Source organism: Rhamphochromis sp. 'chilingali', assembly GCF_963969265.1.
Source record: "Rhamphochromis sp. 'chilingali' genome assembly, chromosome: 13".
In the NCBI taxonomy this organism is placed as follows: domain Eukaryota; kingdom Metazoa; phylum Chordata; class Actinopteri; order Cichliformes; family Cichlidae; genus Rhamphochromis; species Rhamphochromis sp. 'chilingali'.
This window is the reverse complement of record NC_137940.1, coordinates 36,505,212-36,528,000: the sequence shown is the minus strand read 5'-3', so window position 1 is coordinate 36,528,000 and position 22,789 is coordinate 36,505,212. Positions and strand designations below refer to the sequence as shown.

At 37.1% G+C, this 22,789-nt stretch overlaps 1 protein-coding gene across 7 annotated transcripts in view; it reads left to right on the top strand.

Annotated features, from left to right (window-relative positions):
* The first annotated feature begins 5,585 nt into the window (after positions 1-5,585).
* The window catches only part of enox2 (ecto-NOX disulfide-thiol exchanger 2), a 186,251-nt gene continuing 169,047 nt past the window's right edge, over positions 5,586-22,789 (top strand). For 2 of the 7 annotated variants that reach the window (XR_013973864.1, XM_080901320.1), the window contains exons 1-2: positions 5,586-5,745; positions 9,900-9,996. The gene's annotated coding sequence lies outside the window, so the exon portion shown is untranslated. The remainder of the gene's footprint in view (positions 5,746-9,899; positions 9,997-22,789) is intronic. The other 5 variants (XM_080901321.1, XM_080901325.1, XM_080901323.1 and 2 more) reach the window with 4 other exon arrangements.

Genomic DNA, 22,789 nt, shown 5'->3' with positions numbered 1-22,789 from the left:
CCAGCTTGTCATTCACAGTAGCTTAGAGAGGAAAGTTTTGATTTGGTGGAAAAAATAGTGATGTGACTTACTTAAAAGGGCCAATACATCTATGTAGAAACACTCTATTTAACATCAAAGTGTTCAGTTTGAGACGCATACTGCTGTCATATGAAAAAAAAATGTTTTCATGACCTCTTGCAGTCCTGTGAAAAACAAGGTACACCTGTATTGGGTCCAGTTGGAGTTGCCTACCCCTGCTCTAAAGGGTCATAAGATGATATAACTGATTACAATAAAGTTCTGCTATACACCATTTGTATTCTGTGTGTGGACTAATGAGTTATTTATTTATTTACAGTGTTACCTCTTTGCACAATAGAAATTTAAAGGTGAAATCACATGGAAGAAATCATGAAAACATAAAGACATCCTAAACATCACAAGGAGTCCCCTTAGAAACTGTGAAGCACGGGTATAACTCAAATTAATAAAGTTTGTTTATTGTATTAAAAATGCTTGGTTATAAAAGTAGAATAGAAAAAAATAAAATGCAATTACTCAACTAATGTACCACATAACTAACTTTGACCACTTCACTTCCAGTTTTTGTTTTTGCAAAAACAGACTTTTATGTATGCTTCAGGATTTTTTGAATAAGTAAATGTGGCAGAGGTGGCTACACATATTCGTTCGAATTCCAGAGAATAACTGGCCTCTGCAAGGATAACTCATTCAACTTTAAATTTCATCAAACCCATCTGCATAATGGTTGGGTATTAATTTGAATTGGAATTTAAAGTGGATCTATTAAGTAGCCACAAATGAATAACAGCAGCTTAAGGAGATGATAACGACTTCTGATAAATGCACCAGATGGACAGATCTGTCTTTAAAATAAAAAGGAACAGATAAAAAAGATTTGTGGACCCAACTTTAGGAGCTTAGAATTATACATATTTTTGCCTAATTAAAAGAAAATCCATCCAAGACATAAAACGAAGACAAAAATTCAGTCCATCAATCCTTTTCTGGAGGTTCTGGGAACACTGCCTGAATAATAAATATATAATAAATATAGACTTTGATAGCTTGAAGCTCTATATAACAAAGAAAAAGCTGTATGGGATTCTCCTGGATCACAGCACAATATGCAATAGGCATAACCTATTGATAAGAATCCAGCTATTTGCATATTCTTATCCCCTATTACTGAACAAATACAAAAAACATAACTAAAGCACAAATAGAATTGTCATCTAATAACAAACAAGATTATAATCCACTTGATGAGTACTTTTACATAATTCATTTGCATATTTAACAATTAAGTCAAGAACAAAAAAGTCTGCAACAACAGACGATTGTCCTATTGAGGTCAAAATGTTGCTTTAAAGCATTTTCTAATCTGCCAGGTGTTATTCTGTTAGACAACAATTAATGCTTTTATAAATGTATATTCAAAGCCATACGATTGCATTCTAATTCTGCTTATGTGAACTCCTCTTCGGGTGGTTAAACTCCCAAGCAAATATAATTAGAAAATGCAGTGAAAATCTAAGGGCCATTCTACAGCTTCAGTACATTTTCTGTCCCCCCCCCCATAAATCTGAAAAGTAATCTGTGCACAAAATACTAAGATAAATTGCACTTATCACAGGACAAGATGGAACAAGATGGAAACCTAGTTGCTGAAAACGTGGTTACAAAATATCATTTCAAATAAATACATTTTTTTAAAAGAAAAAAAGTGCAGTTTTTCTCTTGTTCCGAATTCTTGACTAAATGCATTTCAAATTAAAATACGTTATGAATCTACGTTTTGGTTGGTTTTGTTATTATGTATGTATGTATGTATGTATGTATGTATGTATGTATGTATGTATGTATGTATATGGAGCAAGCAATAATTACAAACACATGTTGAGAACATATGGAATATTATTAATCTTATTATATTATTATATATTACGCATTTATGTCATAGCCTTGTGCAGCCCTATAATGTTATTGATATTATTTTAAAATTTTCATATGAATATTGTATCTGAGTAAACATCTGATAATAAATACTGAAATTAAAAACACGTATGATTACTGAAAGTTGATCAAAGTAGATTTCCAAAGTTGTTTAAATTAATATAACTATTTAGAATGAGAGTGATTGATTGATTTGATTGATTGGTAATTTATTTCAACATGTGAACAATATACAAGTACATTTAGAAAAGAAATAAGAGAGAAAAAAAATACTATACAAATTACATACAAAAAAACATTCTGATTAATTTACATGTTGAAAGGGAGTGGGAAGAAGTATACACTTATTTAATCCCACCCCTTTGCCATAAATTATCAGTGAATATTTAGTCAGCTTCCTTACTGATATAATTTGTAATAAAAATAGTGAACAGAATTCTGATATACTATATACTATAATATCACATCATGAATTTTTTGTTTGTTTGTTTGTTTTTAAATAGAGACATTCACTTAATTTAAATATTTTCCTTTTCTTTATAGATCGAGAAGATCATGTTTTTATAACTCTGTCACAGGCTGGGTCTCCGACCCAGCACTCTGAGTTTTCTTTGTATTTTTTGATATGTTATTAGTTTTTGTGTTATTTCCTATTTTGCCTTTAGTTTAGGCAGTTATTGGTTATTGTTCCTGGGTTTTCTATGTTTTGGGGTTTGGTATTTATTCATCACGTATTAGGTCAGTTAAGTTGTGTTGTCATGTTTAGTTTTAGTATTTCCTGTTTTATTCTGACAATGTCATGTGTTCTCTGTTAATTGTATTTAGCTTTTCTCTCCTGGTCCTGTCATTAGGTTTATGGCTGTCAGCTGTTTCCCCATATGTTTCCACTTCCCCTGATCACCTCATGTCTGTATTTAAGCCTTTTGTTTTCTTCATGCCATTGTCGGGTCGTCTGTTTATTCTGCCCTAGTTCTAGCCTGGTTCTGTTTATTTTGACCTCGGTCTTAGTTATGGTTTTCATCTGTTATTCATCATTAGTCTTAGTCATAGTATTTGCTGGTTATTTTCCATCACAGTCATAGTTTAGGTTTTGGTCTCAGTACCGTTTAGTGTTTTGTTTCTTAGTGTTTTGTCAGTTTACTTTGGTTTCCTGGTTTACTCCTGCCGTCATCTAATAAAGGATCACTTTTCTGCTCAAACTTTCAACTACTCGTCATCATCTGCTTTTGGGTCCTGTTTCCACACACATCGGCGCACCCCGCCGTGACAAACTCTTTTTGAACAGTTTTATGTTTGGACATTGCTTTAATTCCATATTCAGTTTGTTCCATAGTTTCACTCCATGAACAGAAACACAAAAGCCTTTTCTTGTAGTACGTACCTTCATTGTTTTGAAGTTACAAAAACCCCTTAAATTATAACTTCCTTCTTTCAAAAAAAAACATACTCTGAATATTACCTGGCAGTTCTTTATTTTTTGCTTTGAATAGAATTTGTGCTGTTTGGAATTTCACTATATCGTCAATTTTCAATATTTCAGACTGCAAAAATAGTGAGTTTGTATGTTCCCTATAACCTGCATTGTGGATGATTCGAATTGCTTTTTTTTGAAGAGTAAAAAGTGAATGTAATGTGGTTTTATAGTTATTGCCCCAGACCTCTGCACAATAGCTTAAGTATGGTGAAACCAGTGAACAGTAGAGAATATGAAGTAATGTTCTGTCGAATACCTGTTTTGCCTTGTTTAGTACTGCAATGCTTCGTGATACTTTGGAATGAATATATCTTACGTGAGCTCTCCAGTTAAGTTTTTCATCTATTATTACCCCCAGAAATTTATTTTCACTGACTCTTTCAATATCAACACCATTTATTTGAATCTTTGCATTTGTATTTAAACTACTATTTCCAAATAACATCAGTTTAGATTTATTCAAATTTAATGATAATTTGTTTTTATCAAGCCAGAACTTCACTTTACTTATTTCATTAGTCATATCCTCCAATAAATTCTGCAGATCATCACCAGAGCAAAAAATGTTTGTATCGTCAGCAAAGAGAACCATTTTTAATACTTTGGACACTTTACAGATGTCGTTAATGTACAAGTTGAAGAATTTTGGACCCAAAACTGACCCTTTGGGTACACCACAAGCAATGTCCATACATAAGGAGCAACCACCATTTATTTTCACAAACTGCTTTCTGTCACTTAAATAACTCCGGACCCAATCTAAAGCGACCCCTCTGACACCATAACGTTCCAGTTTTCTTATTAATATATCATGATCTATGGTGTCAAATGCCTTTGTCAAGTCTATGAATAACCCAGCCACATATTGCTTTTTGTCTCTGGAATTTGTGATGTATTCTATTGAATCTAATAGTGCCGATGATGTTGATCTGCTTGATCTGAATCCGTACTGACTCTCAGTGAGTAGTTTATGTTTATCTATAAATTTTTCCAGTCTGTTTTTAAACAGTTTTTCAAGAACTTTTGAGAATTGAGGTAGTAAAGAGACAGGCCTGTAGTTTGTGAAATGGTGTTTGTTCCCAGATTTGTATAGAGGTATAACTTTTGCTATTTTCATTCTGTCTGGAAATCGACCAGTTTGAAATGATAAATTACAGATGTATGTAAATGGTTTTATAATAGCCTCAATGACTCTTTTAACCACTATCATATCAATATCATTACAATCCAAAGATTTCTGATTTTTACATTTTTTGACAATTTCAAGAACTTCATTTTCATCAACGGCTGTGAGAAACATAGAATATGGATTTCTGTCAATCAGTGTATCGGGTTTTTCCTGTGGTTTCCCAGGATGAGTGATTGTTCTTGCTAAATTTGGTCCAGCAGTTACAAAGAATTCATTGAGACTATTTGCCACAACATCCATATTGTATTCTTCATGATCATTACAAATGAAATACTTGGGATAGTTCTTTTGTCCAGTCCCACATTTTATAACACTGTTCAGGATTTCCCATAATCTTTTATTATTATTTCTATTTATATCTAATTGCTTCTTATAGTATTCCTTTTTACTAAATCTAAGTATATTAGTTAACCTATTTTTATATCTTTTGTATCTGATTTCAGCATCTTTAGTTCTCGTTCTTAAGAACTCTCTGTATAGAGCATTTTTCTTTGTACATGCATTTTGCAGACCTTTTGTTATCCATGGACAGTCCATATATTTCTGTTTCCTACTATATTGCTTTATTGGACAGTTGGTATTGTACAGTAATGTAAATATTCAATTATCATTAACTTAATGGTCAGGAACTTATTAAGCTCAATTCTGATTTTTAAAGGATTAAAAAAAGTATTTATTGATTTGTTTGTTTGTTTGTTTGTTTGTTTGTTTGTAACCTAAATTGTCCTTCAGTTGCAGGACAATCTAGGCTAAATACGTCTTTACTTTTAAAAACAGTTTTGGAGGAAAGCTTAACTCGCCAAAAGAACATTATATAACAATGCAGGTACCTTTTAACAGTTTCAAGTCTTTGGTGTGCTCTTATTTTGACGGGACACTCTCCCCTGACGCTCAGCTGCAAAACGAAACCTTCCAAAACACTAAACGTCAACGAAAAGCACGTGTCGACCTCCCGCTTGCCGTACTTGGCTCCGCCATTGTTTGACAGGTCTCGTTGCTAACCAGAGGCTTTCCTGGTTACCAACTCAACACCAAAAGAAAGAAACTTCCAAGCCTTCCATGGCTTTATAGAAAGCTTTTCGACAACACAGAAAGCATGGAAGAGGACAACCGCCTTAGACAGGTACTTTATACTTTCTCCCTCATTTTCTCTTTCACTCCACCGGTGCTAACTTCCGACATCAGTAGTTCGTGTTAGCTTCTGTTTTGGAAGTTCACAGCGAAGCACATAATGTGTTTTGAAACGCGCAGAGCACTTTATTATCTGAAGCCACGCTTTTGTTTCAAACTGGTAGAGTAAACTCGTTAAGTTGGCTGACTTTGCCACTTATGAACTGGGTTGGCTTGGTATTTATTCGAGCTGTGTGGAAGCGTAATGTTTTAAAGCGTCTTTGGAGCATCGGCACGGGAAGTCCAACCGCTAAGTCTGTTTCACAGTGAAATACGAGTCAGTCATACTGCTGCTGAGTTCTGAACGCAAAGCGTGTGCCGTAAAAATGTTCCTCTCCACGCCAAATAAACGCTAGAGGCGAATAATAGTCTTGTAATAGTCAAAACCATTTACTGTGATTTGCAGCGGTGCTCAGGAAGTTATTTTGGGTGCAGAGAACAGTTTATTGCAGCAGCCAGTGCAGGCTTTAGAAAAGCATGGGAAGTTTGATTAGCATGTTGCTTGAGTAAGGTTTCATTAAGATTTGTCTGATCCTTGTTTGGCCCTAAAATTAGCCAACATTGCTTGGTTCTTTATTCGTTTCAATTACGGGTTATTTCTATAGCACCAGTTCTGAACAGTCACCTCAAGGTGCTTTATATTGTAGGGTAAATATGTGACAGAAACCCCAATCAGACGCAACCCTATGAGCACACACTTGGTGACAGTGAGAAGGGGAAAAAATGAAGAACAGTTAAAGTTGGGTCCTTTTAACAGGAAGAAACCTTCAGCAGAACCAGACAGAGGGTGAGCAGCCACTTTGCTTTGGGTGTTTTGGGGTTGAGGAGAAAGATGAGAGCAGAGAAAGACAGGACAAAAAAACAAAGAGAGGGCCAGAGGTTAGTAATTAGCAATGATTAAATGCAGCAGTGGTGTATAAACACATAGAAAGTGAAATGTGAAACAAAAAAGAAGACTAAAGAAATGTTCAATACATTATGGGAGGCACTCCAGCACTCTAATGCAGCATAACTCAGGGAGGGTTCAGAGTCAACTGATCCAGCCCTGGCTATAAGATTTATCATAAAGGAAAGTGTTTGTCTCCTGAATTCAAACTGGGTTTCACATGAGAGGGGCCGGGTGGCTGACTGCTCTGTTTCTTGTTCTACCTTTAAAAACTATGACCCAAAAGTAAGCCTGCAGTCTGAAAGTGAAGTGCTCTCTTAGAATAATAAGGTACTTTGAAGTCTTTGAGGTATGGTAGGGCCTGATTAATCAAGATTTTGAATGTGAGGAGAAAGATTTTAAGTTCAGTTCTGGATTTAACAGAGACCCAATGAAGAGGAGCTAATACGGGAAAATATGGTCTCTCTTTTCAGTCCTAGTTAGTATTCTCTCTGCAATACATTGAATACATTCATTGCAAGCAGGTGGTAAAAGAGTGTAGCCATAACTGTACCAATGAAACTGTACAGAAAGAAGAATTACAGATGTGTTATTGCCATGGTTATCCATAATCAGTAATTGTGATGCAGCCAAATTTCTATAAAAGGCTATATTCTGACCATAACTAGTCCTTATGATCTCTTTAAATTTTGTATTATTTCCTTATATTCCTTTGCTGTTGCTCTGTGCTGTAAAGCCTTGGGATAATAACAGTTTAACTTGGCAACTGATCTATAAGGGAACTTATAGAAAATGGGTGGAAAGCAAACAGCTGCTCTTTGTTAGTAGAAATTAAGGAAACTAGTGTGGGCACTATGCAGCAAAACAGCTTTATGTCTGCTGTGTGATTGAAATGAAAAATCAGAATCAACGTTGTGGTATTTATCTTAAGTGGCCAGGTATTGCTCGTAAGTGGTGAGGTTATCTCTAAAAATATGGAGGATCATTACCTGAGAAGGCTCTACAAATACATTAATTTCCAGAGGTTCATGTTGAGGTGCATTTCTTTAGAGAGATTTGAAGGATTACTGAGTCATTAATGGTAACCTAATGCCAGTGATATAAGGGGTGTCATACAGGTCTGAACATCCAAGTCCAATAATGAGCTAAAGTATGGCTTCACAGGTATAATCCTAAATCTCGACTCCCTATTTTGCTAAGAGAGGCACCGCTGATAGAAAAGGTTAATCCTCCCTTTGATTAAAACTGGAGGATGCCATTTGTTCTGGCCCCGTTGTCAGAAATACAACCAGAATCTGGGCAAGAGATGTGACGTTTGAGGTGCTTTAAGCATTTAAGAAAACCAGTTAATTTAGGTAAAAGCAAGGTGACATGGGATTAGACCTACTGCAGAGGCTTAATTCTGTTTTTGAACGTTATGCACTTCCTGTTATACTGTGTGGACTTTTTAAATGAAAATGGGTGGTTCCTTTAACCAAGTGACTAGTTAGTAACTAACTAGGTAATTCTTTCATTAAAAGGAAAATTAGTAATCAAGAGTGATAGCACACGTTTAAACAAAAGCACAATCTGGTGTGCTGAAAATGCTGCAGGGTTATAACTACTGTTTATTTTTAGCTTATTATTTCAGGTGTTTTTTTAGTTATCTGTTTGAAGTATTAAATACTGGAAAATAGTGAAAAATTACCTTTGTGATTTTGTGTTTTCTACAAACAAGCTTTACTGGATTTTTTCACACTATATTGCCAAAGGTATTTGTTTGTCTGGCTTCAGACGCATGTGAGCTTGACATCCCATTCTTAATCCATAGGATTTAATATGATGTTGATCCACCCTTTGCAAGCATGACAGCTTCAGTTCATCTGGAAAGGCTTTCCACAAGGTTTAGGAGTGTTTTTATGGAAATTTGGTGGTTGCAAGGGTGTGTAGCTGACTGGTTATTCCCAAGTCTGGTGTGACTGAGGAATAACCAAAAAACTAGGTTCAGTATGACTGAATAATCAATAAATAAAGTCATTAGGTATTTAAATGTTTAGGTCTTGCTCCTGATAATCCACTTTTGTTTGATCATCTTATAAATATTGATCAGTTTTTGAGGATACTGGAGCTCAAACTGCTTGCAACCTGCGTTTACACCATGAGCTTTAATTCTGTGACATTTTTGGATTTAGTAAATTACAGGGAGAGACACATTTCCTTATTTAAGCTCTTCTTGTAGTGTGTTTACCATGTGAAGGATTAGGTTCAGGAGTTTACCCATCTCCTTCTACTTGGGCCAGATTTATATAAGCAGTGTTGTGGACTGCAGGACCAAGATGTAATAAGGGTGTCAATATTCGTCATGTCAGCAAGTTGTGCTTCATTAATCTGTCTGATTGATCCAGCATCCATGTGGTTCAGTGACCTTGGTTTGCACAAATAAGAACTGCACCCTCGCTGGTGTTACCTGATCTACCGCTCTGCTGATCGGCTTCTGCGTGAGTTATTGAAAGCACAGGACAGAGACTTATGTGGACACCAAGTCCACGAGAGTGATGGGAACTCTCCAAGCTGAGGAGGAGGCCTTTTGTTACATTTCATGATATCATATGACTGTAGCAGCAGGATGGACCTAATAGACTTGTTCAAACTAATGAAGGTTGAAGAACTGAGAAAATACTTGGGGACTTTGGAGAAATTTGACCTTAGATGAGGTCAAGGGGGTTGGTCTTAGGAGACATCTCTTAGAGGTTAAATAGGTATAAATGCAGCTGCTATGAGATGGATGGTGTCATGCTGTGTAAGCAAAAAATGCTAATCAAGGGCCAGGAGCTAATCCCTTCCTAACTCATTCCTTGGAGATACACAGTTGATTTGGTGGATCGATATAAGTGCTGTGACTCAATGAACGGAATTAAGTGTTAGCCAGACTGGACTCATACAACATGCTAAATTATTTTTGCTTTAAAAATATTTTAGATGTTCCAGGTGGGCTTCTCTTAGTAGAGAAGTCACAACATACACATACTCTGTTACTGTACTTAAGTAGAATTTTCAGGTATCTGTACTTTAATATTTATTATTATTATTATTTATTTTATTTTTTATTTTTTTTAGTGTGAGGTCATTTCAAATTCAACATTTCTATCAGCTCAACAAACATCAACAAATACACAATGAGTTTGTGTGCAGATTGTCACACAGTGTGTTTCTAGCTAAAGTCCAGCTGCTCTGTTTCCCAGGTAGAGAAAAGAATGAGAGTTAACTTCACTCAGAGATGGAGCATGGTGTAGGAAGACAGACAAGACAAAAGAGGAAGAAGAGGGGTTATATTTAAAGGTAAGGACCGCTCAGTGATGCTTGATAAACTGCAAATTTAAAGATCACATGCAATGTCATCATTTTAATCACATATTTGATCTGTATATAGGGATGGGTACCGGTGTCGTTCTGACATAAACGGTAGTAACCAGACCGAAAAGCAGCGCACATTTCGGTGCTTTATTTCGGTGCTTTTTTTTCCTGAGCTGTGATACACTTTAGATTCGAGCCAATCATTTTACGTTTCCGAGGATAGTAGGCGGGCCCAGGTACGTAGGTTCTTTTAGAGCAGAGCTACAGATTAAAAATGTCCAAGGCGAAGCGGTCAAAGTCTGGCTGTACTTCACAGCAAAATATGCAAACTCAGCAGCAACAAGTGCTTTAAGCTGATACTGTGATACTGTCAAAGGAGGTAACACCTCAAATCCGATGAAACACCTGGCGACGCATAGCGTTTTTTTTAAAAGCCCAGAAATGCGCCGTATTTGATAGCTTGCTGCGAGACCTCACACCGAGCACATCTACTGCGGGTGGGTTGCCTGTTATGCAACATCCCCCAAAAACACGAAGAGGAGAGTCCTGGCCCCTAGCCCTGCCAGTGTAGCAGAAATGATGAGGATGATGGTGGCAGCAGCCGTTCTTCTCTGCGTGAGTAGCTAATTTACGTTGAGTAGGCTAACCACGTTATTACATTAATGCATGTAAGGTGAACTAGCAAACATCATCATAGCTACATGCAGCTGTCTTCTTGTTTGATGGCAGATGCTCCCTTCACCCTGGCCAAAAAGACTAAAATGACCAAAGAAAAAGTGGAAAACAGTTAAACATGAGAGGTTTAGGACAAAGTTTGTGTTTTTTCCATTGTTTAAGCACTGCTTCCAGCCAAGAGTGATGCCATATATGCCCCATAGCTGCAGAAAAGGCTAACATTGTTATCTTTTTACAAAAAACAGCTGAACATGAGAGGTTTTTGGACCAATTTTGTGTTCTCCATTCTTTAAGCACCGTTTGAGCACCGGCACCGTTTCAAAAGTACCGATTTGGCACCGGTATCAGATAAAACCTAAACGATACCCATCCCTATCTGTATATGATGTGTTTTGATAAATTATGTATTTTCATTTTGTGAAACTTCCTGCAAAACAAATAAATAAATACAAACTAGTTTTATTCAAATGCTGCATGAAAATACTGGGCAGTTAATCAGGTTAGTTTGTGGTGAATTCACAGTAAACCACTGTGTTGGACTGGTGCGCAGGGTACTGTGGTACCCATGGTCAGATTTAGGTTACATCAAGTGTAGCAGAGATGAGTTTGCATTTAAGCTCATGATTTAGATTCATTCACGGAATTCCAGTTTTATGCTGTCTGTTATGAAGATAGTATAAACTGTGGTGTCGCTGCACTGTGCCATACTTTCCCATCGATATATGTGATGCAGCATTAGAAAAGCCAGCGAAAGATGCAGGCTCAGAATCCCAGCTACACACAAAAACAGCTGAGCCCACTGGATTTTCCAGTATTTCAGATTTCTGTTATCTTAACCGCACCGTTAACAAAAAAGCTGTCTGAAAAGTGGAGTTTATTAAACATTTATTGTTGTAATCTCTATTATTAGTAGGCAGTAAAATATATTTTACCTTCACAATCTGTGATGAAAGGATCTAAATCATTTCTAAAACAAATAAAACCACTACACTTAAGCTTAAATAATTATTTTGGTAAACATAACCTATAAGTAGGAAAATTAGTTGAAAATGAACAGGGTTGAGTTTTAGATTGTAGTATTGTGACAAACTTAGTACACAATTTGCAATGACTGATTGCTGAATACTGGCTAAAACAGGATGATGAAGTTAGTTTTAAATTATACATAATTGTGATTGCAAAAATGTTATTTTTTTGTTTCCCCTGTGCTCTCTGCTTCACCATTTTTTTTGTTTATGTGCAAGTGAAACAGACACAAAAGATTGGGGAAGGGTTGTGGAGAGGCAGGTGAAGTTTTGGGCGTAACCTAAAGTGAAACATCAGGGTTTTTAAAAGGTAGGGCAAGATTTGCTAATAATATTACATCTACAACTCCCTTACACTTATCTAACAAATCCTGCCACTCACTGCTTTAGCTCGTATTATAAAGTCTCAGATACAGACAGTATTTCAAGATGTATGTATTTAGTGACTGTATATTCTAGGAGCATTTCATTTGACTTTGTTTTTGCGAGGTCTTTTTCTTTATATATACAAATGAAGTAAAAAGCTAACAGTCATCTTTTTTTATTGAATGTGCTTTTGTCTGCACAACATTTCAGATCTGTCAGCTCAGTTAAAGTTGGATGTTTGGATGTTAGGTAAGGTGACCCTGGCTGCTTGGAACAGAGGCAAGCTTGAATAAAAATGCTGTAACCTTACTTTTGAAGTCAGAAGCCTGTTCTGCATGCAAATGTAGGTTAGTTTTCCAGTTGCGGATTAAGCTTTGCCAGTTCATAATATGATCTTGTACTTTCAAAAGAGATTAAAAATGGTGCTTTGTGTTGTGTTTTGTGCTCTGTTTAGGTAGGCCACACGGAAGCACAGAAACCAGGTCTTTTTTCAGGAGCCGCTTTTGGATTTAGAGCTACCCCTTTTTTAAAAGAGTCATAACTTTGCATCCATTCATTCAATTTAGGGAAATATCTAATAGTAGAATTCAGTAGTATTCAATGTGTTGATATCTATATTTTTGCCAGGCACTATTTCATTTATATTGTTCTAGACAGTGCGCCTTTGTGTTTGTGCTGATAAGGGTTAAACAGTGGGGTTATTTAACTGGCACACAAGTTAAAACCATGTCTACAAGACATCCAGTGTCTCACATTAGATATCTTGTATAAAAAATAAAATAAAAACATATCTTGTATAATATCTGTGAAGACAGGAGTGTTTGTCTAAAACTGCTGTAGCAGAGAGATTTGGACAGGATTTCTGACAGCCTCTACTTTGCTTGGATAAAATATTGATGTTTATTTCCTCTTTTTTTTGACACCGCAGCCTATAGCAAGAAGGTTAAGAAAACGACCCTTGTTTTACATGTCCCATCTTTTCGAACACATGGAAAAAAACATGTCTGCAATTTCCGTCCACAGCACTAATTAATTTTATTAAAATGCGTTACCATAACAGCGCACCCACTTTCCACCATATGGTCAATATTTTCATTACTTGAAATTACTGTGAGTGGTGGGCAGTCCCTCTGTTTTCAGAGCCCACGTATGAGCTGTGTGTCATGTCCTTGATTATCAGTGTGCAGCATTAGAGTTGCTGAAAGCTTGTTTAGGAATATTAATGAGGTATACAGGTTTAGATGGCCTCAGGCGATTTGATTAAATGTAAAACTGTAGAAAAAAAATGTCTGAGTGCTTTGTAGCCAACTGTCAGTCACAAACTAACCAGACAGTACAAGTGCACCACAGCTCTGCTGTTGTAAAACATGAAAATGAGCTTCAGTATTTTGTTCAAGCTGAGAAGAGAGGCTGTCAGAAATTCTGTCCAAACATCTCTGCAATTCCAGACTAACACAAACACTTTTTTTTTGCATAGAAACAACCACTGTGGCACCCAGCAAAAAGGTTTTAACCTTACTCATAGGGAAACAACCGTGTTAATTCATTTAAACATTATTTAATAGCATCTTTGGTCATCTGTTTAAAAAAAAAAGTAACAGTGACTCTAACTGTATGCAGACTAGATATCCATTGAAGCAAAATGCTGTATACTGCTTTTAACCATGAATATCTTTGATTCACTTGTTTTTACACATCCAGTAAATTAATTGACTGTTTAAGAGTTTATTTGCATATCCATGTAATACTTTTGCTTACCTCACGAGCTAACATTTTTGCTATTGTGCATCTGACTAACATCAGCAGATCTTCCCATTATATCCTTAGAGGTGTCATAAATGCTGCTTATGTTACTTAAATGAGGCTTACTAGTGTTGCCTTCATTTGGTATTAGTTATTTATTAGAATTTAAGACTGTGCCCTCACTGTTTTATAGCCTCCCATGTGCCCCAGCACTATTTTGATTCCATCTGCAAAATCTGTCTGACTAGTCTTTTCTGCCCAAGGCCATGATACTAAACTTAGCTCACCATGTTGAGAATATTTTCCATGTTTTGAAGCAAATTGTTTTTGTCCCACTTGGGGTGAGAAAAGGTGACATTTCTCATTATGAGATCTTTCATTTAGCCTCAAGCGAATTTGGCAGCTGGATAAGAAGAGGCAGGCGATGACGAGGCGTCATCTCAGCGAATCAATAAACCTGTGTGCGTTTTGGGTCTGTGCATAAAGTACCAGTCTGTTGGGAAATACCTAAAGTGAGTAAATAGTGAAAACTGGTAATAGAAGAGCACGATAATAAATTAAACTACTGTTTAATTTAACTATGTACATATCTTGCATAGTATAGGTAGTGTATGTCTTTCTCTTGTCAAGCTTGAATGAGATTTAGAGATGAGGACAAAATTAATTGCCTCCAAATAAAATTTTAAGTTTTTATCAAAATGTTCTCAACTTTAATTCTGCTGGAAAGGCTTAAGGTTTAAGAGTGTGTTTATGGGAAATAAACTGTCCTTCCTCACAGTATCATCCTGTGAGGTCAGACGCTGACCTCAGACGCATGGGACAAGAAAGCCTGGCTCTCAGTCCTCGCTCCTATTCATCCCAGAGGTGTTCGGTCAGGTCAAGAATCTGTGCAGGCCAGTCAGGTTCTTCCTCATCACACTCAGTTAGCCATTCTTTATGGATCTTGCTTTGTCCACTGGTGTGCAGTTATGTTGGAACAGGAAGGCGCCATCCCCAAAATGTTCCCACAAAGTTGGGAGCATGAAATTGTCTAAAATGGCTTGGTATGCTGAACCATTACGAGTTCCTTTTACTCAAACGAAAGATCAGAAGCCAACATCTGAAAAACAACCCCACACCAAATCCTCCCCTCTTCTAAAGTTTACACTACTCGTCAGACAACTAATCGTCTCCTGGCAACTGCCAAAGACGGACAGAGAAGCGTTATTCATCAATCAAGAGAACATGTCTCGACTGTGTTGCAGTCCATTAGCAGTGTGCTTTACCAGCACCATCTGACTTTGTATTGCGCTTGGTGATGTAAGGCTTGCGTGTGTAGCTGCTTGGTTATGGAAACCCATTCCATGAAGCTCCATGTTTTTTTTTTTTTTTGTAGAAGCAGTTTGCATAGCTACTTTCTTTATTTTGTAAACCTGTGGCCATAGAAGTAATTGAAATCTGGATGATTTGAATGGGTGAGTGAATACTTTTGGCAGTGGATGTTTGGAGAAAGCGGGAAGAGGCAAACAACTGATTGTCCCCACAGTGAAACACGGTGGTAGGAGTATTATGCTGAAGGGATGAAGGGAAAAAAACACAACGAAAGAAGAATATGTGAGGATTTTTCAAGAAAACCTTAGGCAGTAAACAGCCAGTGTTGGTCAAGTTACTTGAAAAAAGTAATCAGCAACTAGTTACTGATTACTTCCCCCAAAAATTAATCCCGTTACTTTACTGATTACTTATTTTCAAAAGTAATTAGTTACTTAGTTACTTTTTAAAAACCCGATTTACACCCTGAATAGGTGATAAAGCGATAGATCTTTTAGCCCAATTCTACTTTTTCTGCATAATCCATCATACAAAATGTAATCAAATGGAAAAGCATGTTTTTAAAACTTGTTTTATCAGTTTTAATCTTTTAACTTTATGCATCAAGCAAAAATTTAATTCTATGCAACATTCTCTGACTGGAAGAAATTAGTTTAACATTTAAACCTATTTTCTGCACATTCCAGCACATAAAATAAAATATTTTTTGTGTTTACACTCAGTCTTTCAAATAGATGCAAGTAAAACACAGCAGAAAATAAATAAAATCAAAGACTCAGCGGTCCTGTTGCTCTATTTTCCCCTGTAAAGCAGGAGTGGGGTAGGCGGAGGGTTACCCTGGTGCAGGTGTGCCGCGGTCAGTGGAAGAATCCGCGAGTTTCTCTGTGAGTTTCCCATTACGTCGTAGCTACTCGGTGCTTGTTGGAAGTTTAGGGGTTTTTTCGCTGTAAAAAGAAGTTTTCTTCCCACGCACAGCGGACACTAATGTTTTTGTCACTTTTTATGGAATCAAACTCAAAGTAAGGTCAGTACTTCCACGCTTTAAACGCTGCACGCTCATACTCTCTCTGCACTCGATATATTATCCATTGTTGATCTGCACACAGCTGTTGTCACTAACGTCGCGCTCGCTTACGTCACTGTCATGAGACATTCTCGCAAAAAAATCACGGTTTTAGTAACGCAGTAACGCAGCGTTCCTACGGGAAAGTAACGGTTAATTACCGTTTTTGCAACAGTAATCCCTTACTTTACAAAGTCTATACCAGAAGACTTTTAAATCTATAGGAGGTTGAAAGATTTGGGCTGGGATTGATCAGGAGATGTGTGCAAGAATTGTTGAAAACTTCAACAAATGACTGCGACTGCGTTATCCAGCAAAAAGGATACACAATTGACTGTTAGAATCATGTTTTTTTTTTTTGTGAAATAATTGTTTTTTCTGTATGCAAAGTAAAATAATGTCAAGCATCAGAAATAACAACAACAACAACAACAACAATCTTTATTTATAGAGCACATTAAAAAGCCAGGGGCATGCCAAAGTGCTTTACATAAAACAATAAAACAATAAAATGATTTACACTAAAACATCGGAGTCATATAAGTGTGGGATTATGTTCACAGGTAAAAACCACTAATAGGAATAATCTATAGCACACAGCTATAGCAAAGTAGAACTGTACCATCATACACAGTGATAGAGAACATAGACAACGCAACAATAAAATAATAAAATAATTAGCACTATAACGTCAGAGTCATATAAGTGTGAGATTATGTTCACAGGTAAAGACCACTAATAAGAATAAACTATAGCACACAGCTATAGCAGAGTAAAGCTGTACCATCAAACACAGTGATAGAAAACATTGACAGCGCAGGACAACGCAAAACAACCAGACACATTAATAGAATAACTCACTAGAAGCGAGGCGAGAATTTAACTAGTAGAAAAAGCAAGTTCAAACAGATATGTTTTAAGCCGTGATTTAAAAGATTGAATAGAGTCAGACGCCCGGGTGCCAATCGGGAGATTGTTCCACAGCTCAGGTGCAGCTAGAGCAAACGCTCGATCACCTCTAGACTTCAAGCGAGATCTGGGCTGAACCAACAATAACTGTGAGGAAGATCTTATGGCCCTCGTAGGAAGATATGAATTTAAGAGTTCCTTAAGATAACTTGGCCCTGTGTTATTAGTAATTTTAAAAGTAAACAACAGAATTTTAAATTGAATACGAAATTTCACAGGCAACCAGTGCAGATCAGCAAGGACGGGAGTGATGTGAGCAAACTTCTTAGTTTTAGTTAGAATGCGTGCAGCGGCATTCTGGACTGTCTGTAATCTATGTAAAAGGGTAGAGTGGAGACCATAATAAAGTGAATTACAGTAATCTAGTCTTGACGTTACAAAGGCATGGATAAGCTTTTCCAAGTCATTGTGCGGGATGTAGTGTTTGGCCTTGGAAATAAGGCGAAGTTGGTAGAAACTAGATCTGACGACAGCAGACACTTGTTTATCAAGTTTAAATGAGCTGTCAAGTAGCACACCCAAATTTCTAACAGTGTCAGGGAAAGAACTAGTGAGAAAACCAAAAGCATCATGAAGTTTGGCACGAAGAGCGTCACTGCCAAAGATCATAATTTCAGTTTTCTTATCGTTAAGGATAAGAAAATTTGCCAGAAGCCATTGCTTGACCTCACACATGCACTCTCGAAAGTTACTCACGGACATAGCTAGATCATCATTCAGCTCAAAATAGATCTGGATGTCATCGGCATAATAGTGAAAGGCAATGTGGTATTTCTCAAAAATGACACTTAAAGGAAGCATATACAGTGAGAACAGGGTAGGGCCTAACACAGATCCCTGGGGGACACCACAGCAAACAGGTACAGCGGAGGAGGAGGAGGTGGCCAAGTGAACCGAAGAGAGCCGATCGGAGAGGTAAGATTTAAACCAATCCAAGGCAGCGCCCTTGATGCCTACAGTGTGCTCTAGTCTCGCCAATAGTATGTTATGGTCAACCATGTCAAATGCCGATGAAAGATCCAATAGCACTAGGACAGAGGGGCGTCCATTGTCAGCCATTAGTAAAAGGTCATTAAAAACTCGGAGCAGTGCTGATTCAGTGCTGTGGTGTTGTTTAAAGGCCAATTGATATTTATCATTAATGTTATTCTCATCCAGGTAGGTCTGAAGTTGAAGCAGAACTACCTTCTCAAGAATTTTAGCCACGAAGGGAAGTTTGGAAATCGGCCTATAATTGGCATAATCATTTTGATCGAGATTACTTTTTTTAAGAACAGGTTGGATTATAGCAAATAATCCAAATAAAGTTCGGACGTTTAGAAAAGAGGTGCTAAAAAATTTATTGCTCTGTTTAACGAACTTGGGAAATACTTATTTGTGTTTTCTTATGTAACAGAACTGCAGAGTTCACATTTAAATAGTTATGTACTTTAGCCATGTGCATTTTTAATATGTAGCACATGCTAGTTATCTAAAATACAGACTCTTTTTGTCTTCTAAACTGAAATGAAATGGAGTTGCTGACAAATCCTTGAAACCCTATATTTTAATGCAGAGAGCAAAGTTTGTTTGTTTTTTTAATTTTAACTTATGTGCAAAGAACACTTTGTATAATGTTAAAAACCAGATGAGCTAAGGCAAACTGGAAAATGGTCCTGTGGTCATAATTAACACATTATCTTATATATATACTATATCTGTCTGTCTGTATGTAAACCGAACCGTGAATTTTGTGTATCGTTGCACCCCTGATATATACATATATGTATATCGACTTATCTACACGGTGCCAGACGCTGTGACAGCACGGAAGCATTTGACACCCAAGTAATGAATAAATAATTAAAATGAGAGAACATCAGATACACAAGAAGATCATTAGCAGTTGTGAAAGCATTGTGAGGATGGGACAGGTTAAAAAAACCTTTACAAAACATTTGAATTGAGGTGGATGAACTACTACGTCACTGACGTTCTGTTTCTGATTTTAAGTTTGTGTGCACTGCAGGGATATGATGAGGGCAAAGATGAAGACATTTAGTTGGCATGGTAACTTTAATTATAGTCACCTCCCTTGTAGCAATCTTGTGTTGCTGTCTGCTCTACTTCATTCAAATTGCTGTTAAAAATAAATCTGTTTCTTAACTTCAAACATCACCTACTTTTTCACTGCTAAAATAAACTAGCTTAAATGACAGTATGGGAGCATATGCTGTAAGCTTCCCAGGAGGATTTGAAAATAGAGCAGTGACCTCAGCCATACTCCATCTGCCACCTGGGATAGGCTGTAGGCCTACACAGGTATGTAGCATAGGAGATAAATGCAAATTTAGCAATGGGAATACAATGCAGACACAGGTTAAATGTATGCTTTGGTATTACTTTCACTGCATTGCTTATGGCTTGATAACTGGTTCCACTGAGTTCACAGACCTGCTGTACACAGCCAATACCTCTTTCCTCCGGCACACTGCATTGCTGTTGAAATTGGTCTAACCATCTCAGGACAATGCACTTTATCACTCCCCGTGGTTAGTCATTTAGGCTATATGGATTCCGGCTTTAGGCTAAATCTTCTCATCACATCTCAGTGGATACTGATCTTATGTGAAGTCTCCAAAAGGTGTGAAGTAAATTAATTTCATAGCCGAGTAAGTCTGGAAGCTGCAATGACATTGACAAGTAGAGAGGTGCTGGATGTACTTTACAGTTAATCCAGCACAGGAAATAGTCATGTGTTTATTATATCTCTATATAGATTATATATTTTCAGATATCAGACGTGCATGACTTTTGTAATTCATGAGCTGAACACTTTTGTTTTGCACCGATTACCTGATCATCTATGGATGACCTCAGAGTGGGCCATCCTTCTGGGCAGACCAATTACTTGCACAAATGCCATGTTTTTCATAAAGATGAAAGCCACACTTTTAATCAGCCACTGCTGATGATAGGCAATAATCTTACTGATTGCACTAAATTTTCAGTTGTAGTGATGAGCTGTGAGGACTTTGATTATAGCAAAAAAGTGGTCACAACATCATTGCATACTTTATCCGGGCTGCCGTGCAGTATGAATGACATCTACATATTTCACGCTATGAAAATTAGATTTCCAAGCCCTTGCCTTGCCTGTGTTCTTGGTTTTGTCTTAATTTTTTCAGTTTTATCTGAGCTTTTTTGTGGGATTTATGGAGTGCAACATATTAAGTAAACCTATTTATTTACCTCTGCTACCATCCTGTAATGAAATATATGTAGGAGGCTGACAGCCAGACATATTCGACACACACTAGAGCTTCAAATCACTGTACAACTGCAATGCAATCTTACCCTGCTAAATTTTGTAAAGACAGGCTTGGCCCTGTCACTGCAACTTTTTGATGAATGATGGCATCTGATTAGTCGCCAAGAAATCTGAAATGACTCCAGCTCTAAAGCCAGGAAACAATTCTGACAAAGCGCTGTCTGAAGCAGCCAGACATCTGGATTAAGGTGCAAAAGGATTTGACTATCTTTTTTTTCAGTCGGGGCAAGTGCTAGAATCTGATATATAAACTTTCTAATGTTAGCGTTTAAACTTTTTCTTGGGAGATAGTTTGTGGTCATGTTTTCATTTTCTTTATCCATCTTATAAATATATGAAAATATATTTAAAACTTAAAAGGAATTTTCTGAGTCAGACTTGTATATATATTTAATCTAAAAATATATAAATAGAGGTTAGCAGGGAGGAGCTGATGAGTCCATATCCATATTTTAAAACGGTAATTAAACTTAATGAGGAAGTGAATTTATCTGCTTCACAAATATGCAAATGCATAGAGAGACACAGAATCTCTTTTTCGGCACTGACTGGGTGCTTGTATTTGTTTTGTATTTTGGAAGATGTGTCCATGGTTCCTTTAACTGGCTAACAGTTAATTCAAAGACTATAGCATAGATTCTTTAATACTAGATCGTCATCCCTCGAAGGTTATGACCTTATAAGCCTGTTGTACTTGTAGTGCCACTTGTAGTGTGGTTTATGTAGAGGTGGGGGCCTGGCATAGCAGTCTTACAAAGTGGTTTAATGTTACTGTGTCCGTAAAGGAGATTATATCACTTGAAGAAGAACATAATATGTCTTGTAAAAAGGTGTTAAAGGAAAGTACAGCGTGATGGGAAGCCTTTCTTGAGCTGAATTTGAGAAATGCATCAAGTAAGTGAATTAAAAGGTAGCTTTCATCTGCTGAGAGTAAGTGTAATACTGTGTATGTTTGTGTGTGTTGTGGGATCAGTGGTGGTTTTCTCTCAACTGATTAAGATGAATATGTCATGAGAAATAACTTTTCATTTCTTCTTCCTGTTACCTATGGCTTACATTCTGTCTGAGCCTTAAAGGCCCACTTCTGTAAGAACTACCACGTGTGATGCTGGCCTTGGTTTACCTGGGAGTCGACTGACAGCTGCTGGAATGAGAATGAGGAGTGGCGCAGACAATTAAAGGGTTGGATTCAGCCTGGCCTGACCTTCTGATCAATGCACTCCTATTTAGAGCTGGCAGGCTAGAGGCTGGGTCTCTTTTCAGACTAATAAAGATGGCACAGAGAGCAGCTCCTAGGGTAGCCTGCCAATACTTTTAACACCCCCATTGATTCTCATTACTGTTAATGGTTTCTTTGCTAGTGTGAGTCGGATGTTGAGAGGGTGTGGGTGGACTTGGGTGTAGTTGGAGATTTGGTAAGGGCCAGAGTCATCGTATTATAGCAGTACTGAGAAAGTGCGTTGGCTCCTTGTAATACAATGAGTTAAGTCGTGATTAGCTCCTAAGCTTCGCTGGAAGTACAGGCGATTCATGGTCAAAAAAAACAACATTTTTACGATTATATTCACCTTTATTCAACACGTGTGAGCTGCTATCCAAATCTTTACCTTCTGCTGTCACATTCATGGTCATGGTGGCACTGTTTTCCTGTTGCAGTGTAAATGCTAAAAGGGTCATAGATTTACTCTTAAACCAGCCTACTGATGTAATTGGTCAAAACAAAATCCAAATGTGGTTTCTCTCAGCAGAACAGACACACCAGCATCCACACATTTGTTGTGTTTACGTACAAAACAGCCAAAAAACACCCTAGTTTGATTCAGTCTGCTGTAGGAGCTGCTTAGCATTGTGGTTATGCGTCAACTCAGTAGTTTAGTCTGGAGATGTCATGACTGTAATGAGACGGCAAGTTGGGGGCATGAAAAAGACATGTCAAAATAGTATGTGGTGCTTTTATTTTCCTACTTTCAAACTACTGGAAATACCTACATATTTCAGTGACCTGCAGAGCTGCTGTATACATTGTAGTAATTCTTTGCCTATATTTTTAAACAACCTTGATTTGATCAGATTCTTATTTATCTTAAGAAATCTACAGTGCATTGAAAAGTATTTCCCCCCTCCTTATTTCCCTTTTTTAACTGGGGTATTGCTTTTACCCAACTGGGAAAAAACTAGAGAACTGGGCAACATAGGAGTTTAAAATCGATACCATAGATGAGACGGCTACTAAAAATCTCGGACAAGTTTAAATCTCAGTGACTTTGACTTAGAGGTCAAGAGTTTTCTGAAAACCTTGTGAATGCAACAATTCAA